At 31.6% G+C, this 12,684-nt stretch overlaps 1 long non-coding RNA gene across 1 annotated transcript in view; it reads right to left on the minus strand.

Moving 5' to 3' along the window:
* Positions 1-1,335: 1,335 nt before the first annotated feature.
* Positions 1,336-12,684, minus strand: part of LOC117099806 — a 26,470-nt gene continuing 15,121 nt past the window's right edge. The window contains exon 3 of the long non-coding RNA XR_004444073.1: positions 1,336-1,430. This is a non-coding gene — a long non-coding RNA (uncharacterized LOC117099806). The remainder of the gene's footprint in view (positions 1,431-12,684) is intronic.

Genomic DNA, 12,684 nt, shown 5'->3' on the forward strand with positions numbered 1-12,684 from the left:
AAATTCAAGCCGAAATTTAGCGTCCCTATTCCTACACACTGATTCGATTTCCTAATCGGTTCGGTAGGGCTTGCGATCCGAAATTTCGGATCCAATGTGAACGTTGCTTATTTAAGGTGCAAGCTCGTTCCCACTGAACACCAATTTTTTGAGTTAAGGTTTCAGGGAGGGGATTGTAAAGGTTGCACTAATTAATACTGCCACTTGACACCATACCTGTATTTTACAATGGTTTGTTAGATAATTCTTTATATATTATTATTAACATTATCTTAAATACAATATTTACATTCTTATTATAAATTTCGTTAAGTTTATTTGTTTGAAATACATTCAAATCATAAATGAAATAAAACTACCGTTTTTGCCATATCAATTTATTCAAAAACACAACAGTGCCTAATCATCAGAAATAATTGTATAACACCATTAATATGGACCTACGATTAACTTAAGTTATACAGTATAATAAATTATTATTCTTACTTTTACTTACACGGTAAAATAAAGTATATTACCAGTGGCTTCCTGACCCTAAATGTACAAAGAAGGACTATGTTAGAAGTCAACAGTAAGAAGTCAAAGAAACTGTAAAGCCAGAACCAAAGACGGGCAACTTTGGTGATCACATTCATTCTTTCACATTTATTTCTCCTTATTTACTTTAGACTTTCTTAGTAATAGGCCTAGTAGTTATCCTGATTGTATTAGAATTGTTGTTCATTTATCGTTGTTGCGTCATAAATGCTTATTCAGGTTCTACCGATCAAGTATAGAAAAGCTAAGACGAGAAGCAACGTTCTGGATGGCTCAGCGATGGATCATCGCGTAAATGCACACACTCGTTGATGGATCGAGTAACCACAAATCGATGCGGGGGGCAAAATAGGATGACTAGATCTGGTGATGGATGGATGAAAACACAGATTCAGCGAGAGATTGATGGATGGCGATAGTAATGCGCTGATGTGTTTACTGATGGATGGATGGATGTGTATGAAAACGTTTTATTAGATTGACTGATTGAGGAATGGATTGAAAGATATCGGAAGGATACATACATCTAATTGATTGATTAAACAGTAATGAACAAGAAAGCTAGAAGTGCGATTAGTAAGACTAAGAACTTTCGATTCGTTCCATGACTACTTATAATGTTTTTGAACAATCATGGATAACATTTAAAGTGTAAACCTAACAGGCTTCCAAGTATCGTGACTATCGAATGACACTCTTGTTTTAAATATAGTTCCTAACATGTAATTTTATTCGCATCTAATATAGGGGTGGGGGGGGGGGGGTAGGTCTCCAACCAAGGGATTGAAATACACTTAACTTTGTTTTTTCCTGATCTTGATCTCGCAGGATTTGAACCATTTGTCTTGAAATTGGAAGATGATTGTGTCTTCATCACATGGCTACTACGCCCTCTGTAATATTAGGAAAATGCCTTACGATTTTTTAAAGTCGCATTGGTCATTAGTGAAGTTTATCAAACGGTCACTGGATGTAGATAATATTTAAATTGAGGGACATTCAATCAAATGTTGACCGTTTAGAATATTTACATTTTGTATGATGAAATGCGGAAAACTGCGACTGCAGTTTCAACTGGTAGAATGTCTGTTGAAAACTGACCGATGCGGATGGACGACCAAACCAATTGACCATTGACCATCACGTACCTGTGATTACATTTCTGGAATGACAGCTTAATTTGAAACTGACACATAAATTGGAGGAAAGACGGACTGATACATTAATACATTGGAAATCAATGAACAAATACAATACTTGTATGAATTTAGAAAACCTTTCGGCGGGATGATACGAACATTCTGTAGGCCATATGGGACATATTCTCGATACACACATTTTCTGAAATCTATCTCTCGCAAAGCACCTTGTATGTTGCTAGCAAGTAGTCCTATATAGTCTTTCATAGAGCTTTCCTCAATCTGTTTCTTTATATTTTGCTGTCTAGTATAATAGACCAATATCATTTTACATATTCAAATTCATTTAAGAGCGAATGACATTAAGTCCAAATGGGTAGCTTAAGAAGACTTAGTGGGGTTGGGAAAAAATTATCACGAGTGTGCTGGTATTCGAAGGCACAACATTTTAACTGCACACTACAGCTTCACGCCTTACCACCAAACTACAAATCCTCGACAGACAGGCCTGTATATCGACAATACCGAAACTAGAGGATGGAAAAAGCTCGGAGAGGGATACTTTTACTTTGTAGGTATATATTTATAGTTAATAATAATAATAATAATAATAATAATAATAATAATAATAATAATAATAATAATAATAATAATAATAATAATAATAATAATAATAATATTTATATAGCGCATTTTCAGATGTTCAATGCGCTTTACATAAAAGGACGATAAAATACAATATTAATATAGGCAACATTATACGATAAAATTACACAAATATCATATAGAACAAAAATATACTTATTATCATTAATACATCGTTAAAATAATTTAAAATTTTAAAATTCACAATCAACGAAATAAACATAAATTACGGTAATTACCTAACAGACTATTATATACAATTATTTCCGAAATTATTAAAATTCAATGTAATACAGATCAATTAAAAATTTAAATGCAATATCTACAATAAGGAAAGACAATATCAATTAAATGGAAAGAATATTATAACTAAAATAGTGGGTTTTCACCTATATAAAGATACACGCTGTTAAATGTTTACATATAATTCTCAATACTGTTGACGATCAATTATTAAAATCTGTATATAAGCGAAAACAGAACAATTTTGAATCTGTCTCATAGAGGTTGATAATTATTTTAACTTTATATAGGGCAATGAACAAATTGGGGTTTTAATTGTACAATTAAAAGTTGTTTTTTCCAGGTTTTACAAGAACAGTGTATTTTCAAATAAGGAGTTACTGTATAGGCCTATCGGTGTTCTTCAAATATATTTTTTCTAACTTATGCAAAAGTTACTATACTTAAAAAAATATCTAACTTGTAATGAAATTGCATTAGCCTATATAAGGCAAAACGTTGTTGTATTAGAGTCGAATGGCCGAGTGGTTAAGGCAGGGGCGCCGCAACCTACACAGCCATAATATCGGCGCTGGTTCGAACGGCACGCTCGCCTATGGCTCTGGAGGTGGAGCAAGTCTTATAAGGATTATAAGCCGTAGGCCCAGGGTACAATTGGCTCATGTGCACTATAAAGAACCCAGTACATCTTTCGAGACGATTAGGGAGTTACCCCGCTGAGTACTGGTCCATACAGCTCCTGCCGTGGACTGACGATTGTACCGGTGCCGGTTTACCGGGTAGCTCAGACACGAAGTGACCCTTAGGGCAAAGGATAGTTACTGTACGAGCTGGTCCACGCCTTTACAAGTACGATGATCCTAGCATCAGAGAGGCCTGTACTTATCGGAAGATAGATAGATATTATATAATACTTAAGCACATGTAACGTCAGCCGTAAACATAATATTACATATTACAACATGATTATACACAAAATGCCTGAGCAACGAGATAATGTTTTAACGGCAGTTCATCTTAATTTTGACAAGATAAACCATTTGTGATAGGTAAAGTATCAAATACATTTTTTTTTCCCAAAATAATATTATTGAGAAAATAAATATGCGCATACCAAATAGAATACCACCATCCATATATTGGGGTGGTTGGAGAGATAGGGTGTGGGGAGAAGGGAAATTTAATGGTAGGCAAGTTAATGCAGACAAACATTTATTTTCTAAAAAAATACGCTTTAAAACTAAAAATAATATTTTAAGCCTGACATATTATTAGGCCTATCATATCAGGCAATGCATGTGAATCGGCCCATCTATGTTAGCGGGAAAATATAGGCCTATATAGTAATACAGACCTCTAAATACATGCCGGCATTTGTTTGACCATTCATTTGAAATATACCGTACTTGAACAACTAATGGTAGGCACAGAAAATTATACAATTTTAAGTATGAAAAATATCACAAGCAGTTGAGGTAGGGCACGAATGACAGGTATGTCATAGTAGGAGCTCTTAAGGCAAAGTTGCAGCGACTCGGAGTGGGGTTAAAACGCATCCATGATAGGTACTGACTGATGACGCATCTCATAATGGCCGAATCATCCAGCATAATTTTTTTTCCGTTCCAATTTAATCGATCTAAATGAATATCTGCTAACACGATATGATTTATGACCGATTCCGTGTATGTATTGCCTCCGGCTTTATAGCTTTGTACATACATGTTGATCATTCCATGGGAAAATATAAAAACACACACACAATGTTATAATCCGCATTCATAATACCGTAGACATAGGATAATACAATACAATCATGTATATAAATACTTAAATACATACATGCATCCACTACATACATTACTTGTAAGTATCATTCATGTTGCAGATGTTCAGGTTAATATAATATAAATATTATATTATATGATTATTTACGCAAATATTGCACTACAAACAGCTCGTTCTTTCAGAGTTCTTTTAATTTATACCAAATTAAAACAATATATAATATATAAAGGCAAATATATGCATACATTCATATCATGCATACAATAAATAGTAATTAAAACAATAACTTATAGAATTATATTGTATATTCATATTCGTATATGCATGTATTGATTTGATTTGATTTATTGAATGTTGGCAATAAAATACATCTAGATGTGTATAAGAGACAGAATTAAAAATTTAAATGCAATATCTACAATAAGGAAAGACAATATCAATTAAATGGAAAGAATATTATAACTAAAATAGTGGGTTTTCACCTATATAAAGATACACGCTGTTAAATGTTTACATATAATTCTCAATACTGTATAGAAGGAAGCGCGAACAGACGATTATATTTGTGGTGGCAAATAAGAAAAAAGAAAAGAAAGAAGAAACATCAAGGTCAATACCAAATAAACACTTAAACAAACTTAATAGTTAAAAATCAATACGAGATGAGATGAATGGAAGATGAAGGAGAGGTAAACTGTCCTCATACGAAGGAACGTCCAAAGTGTTACCATGTATACGCCAAGTATATACATATATTTCTATACAGTATATAAGAATAATAACATTAATAATAATGACAGTTATACTTATATGCATGTATCCATAAATATATGTGTATATATACATATATTTATTTATATATTTATATATATACATATAAATATTACTATTATTTTACACGGGGTTAGTTTGTATGATCCACTGAATATCATCATCTTGCCTGTCTCCCATCTAGATGTGTATAAGAGACAGCAACTAAACTACGTGAATTGTGTGTGCAGCATCAGGCGAGTTTTGTCGAGCACATTTCCATCTTAGAAAAATCTTCACACACAACTTTTCTTTAGGCGGACCGCGATTGTGCAATTATCTCGAAGTAAGTACAAGTTCTTTAACTTGAAGCGCATACGCGAAATATCAGTCAACATCAACATCTACTAATCGCATTGATTTTAACTAATAAATCAGATAATCAACATAAAGTGCAGACCCGCTTGTCGCAGTAGCCGCAGACTCAGTGAGGTCCGTAACCAAATACTACCCTAGGCAAATATTTTACTTTACTTTAAAGACATTGATTTGTCTTCGCCGTTCAGTAATTTGTACCCTAGTTAAAGACGGCGTAATTTCCCCCAATAAACGATCCTGGCTTCCTGAACGCCATTATCTGCCTAGTGAAAATGATGCTTACTTATATCATTACTGACACCGTAATACCGGAGACGGTTTGAACACAATTTAGCACTAATCAATGTAATAGACGTATGCTTTTCTCTCGCAAAGATTTAATTGTTGTTGGTTTTCTGCGTGTAGAATGACAATTTCTGTTTCGTTTGTTTATTTCGCTGGCTTTTCGAAGAGGTTGGGGATAGCCCGTGGGTAGAAGGATGATTACGTGCAATTAGATTACGGACGACATTACCTTTGTATTGTAACGAAGACAGCTATATACTAATCTATACTTTAAACATACAACGCCAGTAGCACTTCATCTGACATTACTCTAAACATGTTATGTCCATACACATTTATATTAATAATAGGCCTATTACGTTTTTATTCAACGGTAAGTATGAGCATAGGCTATATTATACTATATTATGTACATTTTTCTCACATAGGCAGCATCATATCGTAACCTTATCATGTATCAACTATTCGTTGAATACTGTATTACACAGTACAATATAGTACAATATATACCGGTGTGTTTATATTTTTTATTAAGTATTTATTATACCATAAATAATAAACGTATAATAGATTGTTCATTATTTATTCAATAGCGAATATAAACATTCTAATTCTATTTTTCTTTCTCACATAGGCGAAAAGTGTTATTTAGGCCTATCGTAACTTACTTATGAATACCTCTATACCAATCGTTGAATATCATTACATTATAGTCACCAGTATGCTTAAAATTGGTTCTTATTATTTGTTATACCTAATATATAACAAAATCAATTGCATTTTATTTATTATAATTTTTATTAATCCTAGATAGAAATAATGATACTGCCAGTAAATTGGCCGTTCAGATATATATAGTTTTATGAGAGATGATATAATTGCTAATCTAAATTTAAAACGTATAATAACAATAATAATAATAATAATAATAATAATAATAATAATAATAACAACAATAGCGATAATAATAAATACAACCTATATAAAATAATTATGAAATTAGAGGGAAAACTAGTTAATCTTAATGATAATAATTTATAACTACAGTAATACTAAATTACTAATTACTAACAATCCGTTAGTGGCAATGATTCGCTGTTGGATCGGAATAAATAAATAACAATAATAAATGATAATGTTAATAATAATAATAGGCCTAATAATAATAATAATAATAGGCCTAATAATAATAATAATAATAATGATACAGCATTATTAAAAATAATTATATTAATATATATAATCAAATAATAGCAATCATTAAAAATGAAATATTACCTCGAGCTACTGTAACCATAATAGAGTACTGTGATGATACAAAAATTATACCAAGAAAATTCCTCGGAAGGGCTGTTTCCACTTAAAATATAATTAGTATTAATAATAATAATAATCAATTAATATTTATCCAAAATCCTTCAAATAGAGAAAAAAATAATTAAATTAATCAATGTACCTGTCAGTATATAACCGGACGGTCTCGGTCAATCGTTGACCAATAAAAGGTTGTATGTGAAAAGCTGAGAGGTTAAGCCCAAGAGGCCGGGATCGATGGACCTTACAGGAAAATTAATATGGCCATCGACGGGCTAAGTTTCGATTCAAGCTCCTGGCTAATCACGTGACAAGGGTAATATGATTGAATTGCGCGTAATAGAAACACGTTATAAATTGACTGATGAAATATGCAAGTATTAACAATGCATATTATCATAGAATAACAATTATCAATATTTATGTCTTTGATGTAATATATATATATATATATATATATATATATATATATATATACGGAAATGTGTGCATAGGTATTTTATATACACAATGAAATATAGGCCTATATAGACAGTGTATTTGTTTAGGCCTACATATATCTATTAATGTTTATATCTATGTAATATATTAGATAATATAGGTCTAAATAAGTGTATATAAGTAGGCCTATATATAATGTATCGAAATGTACTACTGGACCCAGGTCATTTAGTTTGTCATTTGTATACATATATTCATCACAGGGATTAGATTCAGAATGAAAAACAACTTTCTCTTTTCTTGGTAAAAAGCTTAATCAATATTGATACACCATAAATTTGATTTGTATTTACAATTTCTAATTTAACCAATAACTAGATCAACAGCAGATTGGAAGGGCAGTAATATTATTATAGAAGATAGATATAGTAGTTGGTTCGCATATATATAATGTATTCGTACCATAGATCATTTTTCCTCTAACCCCCTTCGGTTGCATTCTAGATCAGTTTTCTACAGTATCACGTCCGACCGACGTTACGTTAGCATTGTAGCGCGATATCGTAGAAGAATCGCCTGGGGACAAATCCTCAATCCTAGGCCTCTTTGTTTGCTGACATGCAGCGTTTGAACGTGAGACAAAAGCAAGGAAGATACATTGTCAGGATCGTTTCATAGACGTGCGCTTCCCAGTTTTATCACTCGTTTCTCTTGACTCCCTTGGATTGTGCTACTGCATGCGTCGACTGTGGGTGCGAGATAAACTGTTTTGCGCATGTTCAAATTTAAGGTTGTGCGATCCGATTTGATAGGCCTAATTATGTTTGTTTTTTGGGTACAAAATGCTGATAATAACAAACGAACAGCTTCTGTATTTTACCTCTTTGGTTAGTATTATGTTTGATATTATTAGTTGTAATTTTCATCACCTTATTTTATCAGCAGAACCAGCATGACCATCACCATCTCATCATTGACATTAACATTATCATCATCATTATTACCATCACCTTCATTATCATCACCATATATATATCATATATATATATATATATATATTTAAAATCATATATATATATGTAAATCAAAGAAAGGTGAATGCAGTGTACTAATAAATTACATGATAATACATCGTGTAGCATAGTTCTTAGAGAATTTTGTCCTATAAATAAATAAATTGTGTAATTGTGTAAAAAAATTCCTCTGACAGAATTCGAACCTCCGACTTCTCGCTATCAAGGCGAGCGTCATAACCGTTAGACCACAGAGTCTTCATGGTTGAACAAATTGAAATAACGTCACATACACTTCATTAGACAACAGGTACGGCTGGAAACATATAGCATAATAATAATCAAGATAGCTGTTAACACTGTTAAATTATATGTAAATAACAGTATATAATTTAACAGTGTTAACTGCTGTCTTGATAATTGTAAGGCTTCTATGCAGACGCCTTAACCAGCTAGAACATTGAGGCTTTGTTGGGAATTCAAATACGATTGAAGCACTTAATATATATATATATATATATATATACATATATATACATATATACATACATATATATATATATATACATATATACACATCTAGATGTGTATAAGAGACAGTATACATACATATACATATATACGGTATATATATATATGTATATATATATATATATATATTCATATATATTCGTATCAAGTTTCCTGCGAAGCACCATAAAGACAATACAGACAAATAGTGCTCGAATGTTTATGTATTTCATTGAAACATCATTGTTTCTGGACTCCTTTTCTCATTACTGATTTTAAATGTTGATCAATAGATACAAAAAAAGTTTAAATGTTGAGAAATTTCACCTAAAAGATGTACTTTCGACTAAATTAACATTGTTTGACCTTATTAGGAATGGTGTAGTGTGAGGCAAGTTCCTGATGTTGAATATATGAATGATAAATAAGGCGAAGAATTGTGTACAATTATATATCAGACAATAATTCGTATTTGTCATATTACAACCCTAGCGTCTCTTTCGGTGGCCTTGGTATTTAGTTTGACCGTCAAGAGACACAATTTCCCCGTCCCTGTGTTTCTCTTAAGGTCCTTTTCTATTTTATCCAACGCTAGAGCTAAGATAGCTGGAGGCCTAGTCATTGATACAAAGTAGTTCTTTAATTGATTGAATACCGTCCATTAATTCTACCGTAAGAATTAATGAACCTGATAGCATTAACAATTTACAATATGAATGTTATTTTTTTTTTGCGTGAACAATAACATAAAATTGATTTGCTGTATTAAAACACATCGTCTACCTATAGCTCTATTTTTAGTAAATTCAAATGGAAACTTATTAGTAGGCCTACATTTATTTTAATGTTGGATATTTTCGAAATAATTTATGATTAGTTATTTTAAAGATGAATTGTCCCCGTAAAATGACATAAAAAAGTCATCAAAAATAATTTTGAAATTAACTTGCTGATTTTGCAGTAACATACGAAGTATTAGTTTAAGCATAGAAATTATGAAATTAAAAAAATGAGTCGGTTCGTAATATTATAGTGTAATGTTTTTTCATTACAACGTGAGATATTTAATCAAACAAAATAACGCGCATTTGCGGTTATTCGAACACTGCGTATTTGCATTCAATACCAGTATACAAATAATGAGTCAATACAAGTTAGTTCATGGAATTGTATAGATGATATTTACAAACAAATAGTCTGGTATTAAAGTGATTCTCACGAGCTGGTGTTTTATGTGCGGGTGCGGTGCAAGCTGTACCTTCTTCTACCATCGCTAACGCGAAATTACTCAAATGAGGTTAAGCACTGTTTATCAGCTAATGACAAAGTAGCGAGCAATGGATGTTTCATTCCAACATGTTTAGAAGGATTATTATGGGCGAAATTGCAACGTCAATCAGTGGAACGACGCTACTGACGCAACATTGGCAACAGGTGCACACCGATTAGAAATATTTTTATTCCGAAATTAATAATACAAAGATGTTAAACACGCGGTGTTTCTCACGAAATCTCTCAAACACGGAAAATGATCATATGATGTAGTGATTCCATCTATATAGCCATTATGAGTGCATTTCAATTATTGATTGATTTTATTTTTTATCTAAAAGATAAAAATTATAATAAGTAGGAAACTAACCATAAAAATATATTACAAATTATACACAAAAACGAAAAATAAAACAAATTAAAAAAATATCCTAAACGTTTATGAAGTAGAATATGGTGCAACGAAGAATAATAACAAAATAGTAAAAGCATATACATGCAAAATAGAAAATTCAATATAGCCCAATAAAATAAAAATAATAGACTTCTAAGAAGAAAAATATATAAATTAATTAAAATAATGCACTATTTCGTCGTTCAATTAAACTTTGTGTCACGATACTTATCCATTGTGCGCCTAGTTCATTATGACTTTCTATTCTAGGCTCAATTTGAAATAATCCAATACTTTTTTTGGCCATTTAATTAAAATGTCGCTCACATTGTCTTCTCTAGTCGAGATATAGACCATAAATCTGTTGGTCTTCCTTTTATTAGGCCTATAAGCAACTAGAACGTCGTTTAGTATGTCACGGTAATGGTCTTTGCAGCTTTGATCACTGAGTATTTAAAAAAAAATCAATATAATCTTACTTTAACGTGTACAGGCATTAGATCATGCTGGTAATACTCGTTTTATTTTTTATTTTAATGACTTGTGTCTTTTAAATTAAAAGTTTTTGGATTAGCTCGAAACAATATTATCATTAATTGATATAATTTTAAACTTATAGACTAGTAGAATGTTCTTCTGAACCTACTGTAAAATTCATTCGACCTTAAAGTTAGAAAACATCATATTTTGATGGGCGCTACTAGCATTTTTCTGGGTCAATAGCGACGACTACATGTAATGTACGTCTAAGCCAGTGATTGGTGACGTCATCTAGCAGAGCACGTAAAACTACTTCAACCGCTTGACAAGGAGGTACAATGGATTCTTCAATCAAGCCCCGCCTTTTGAATATTGTCCTACAAAACGACAGCACAAAAACGTACTAAACACCTGTGTTTTGTGGGACATGCGCGTATTGCTGGCTCTGATTTGATTGGTAGATTGTTAAGTCTGATTGTCACTCCAGAAAGGTTAATTAATGCTCGCACAAGTATGAAGTCGTCGACACCGATTTCGCCGAAACACACACAACATACGGTATCAGTAATTCTAATTAATTAATTTCAGTTGCATTTGCCCTGGTATGGGGAAAAACCTAATATGCAATAGTACCATAGGAAACGTATAACGCGTGGAAGGTACTGTAGTATTTTATCAATTCAAACTACTGCCGTTTGATTATAAACATAAAAACAATATAATAATGTTAAAAATATAAATATAAATCGTAAAATGAAAAAATGAAAAATGTTGTTCTTTTGTTAGTATCTAAACCGAAGCTTTTACCTTTTTAATCAGATACATGTGTAATAATCCTGATTTGCAAAAAAGGATTTTTTTTTTGGAAATTACTAATTAAACATGGTTATACACGGAATAATATTTAATTGAATATGAATATTAAAAACGGTATCTATATCAGTCTCAAATCAAATTACATTCATATTTATTGTCCAATTGGAAATTACAATGAAAATTTAATTGCTCAAATCTGTTAGATATACTGCAGTTAATATGCAGTTTTCACAAAATTACGAAAATGATAACGAATACGGATACGTCATCAAATTTTTAGAAACCCTTCTCCTACATATAGCATATCTGTCAAAACGTAGGCTATTCATGCCTTTTACATGAATCAAGGATCATACTCAGCTCGTGACGCATATTGTCAAGAATGTTTTAGGCATGAATGACGATAATGATAATGACGTATTCGTTATCGTTTTTGTAAGGTTGCGAAATCTCCCTATTAGGCTACATATAATAATTTTATGAGCAAGGACTTTTTTAACAGATACAGTATACCGTATATAATTAGAAAAATGGACCTTTTCGAAGTGGTAACGTTAACAACTGACCAATCAGAACAGGGCCTGGAATACGCTCGTGTCTCACAAACGCACATGTTTATATATATATATATATATATATATATATATATATATATATAATATAATATAAAAATAAATAT

This window comes from Anneissia japonica, unplaced genomic scaffold (assembly GCF_011630105.1).
Source record: "Anneissia japonica isolate Jap-2015-1 unplaced genomic scaffold, ASM1163010v1 scaffold483_len1788099_cov177, whole genome shotgun sequence".
Classification (NCBI taxonomy): Eukaryota; Metazoa; Echinodermata; class Crinoidea; order Comatulida; family Comatulidae; genus Anneissia; species Anneissia japonica.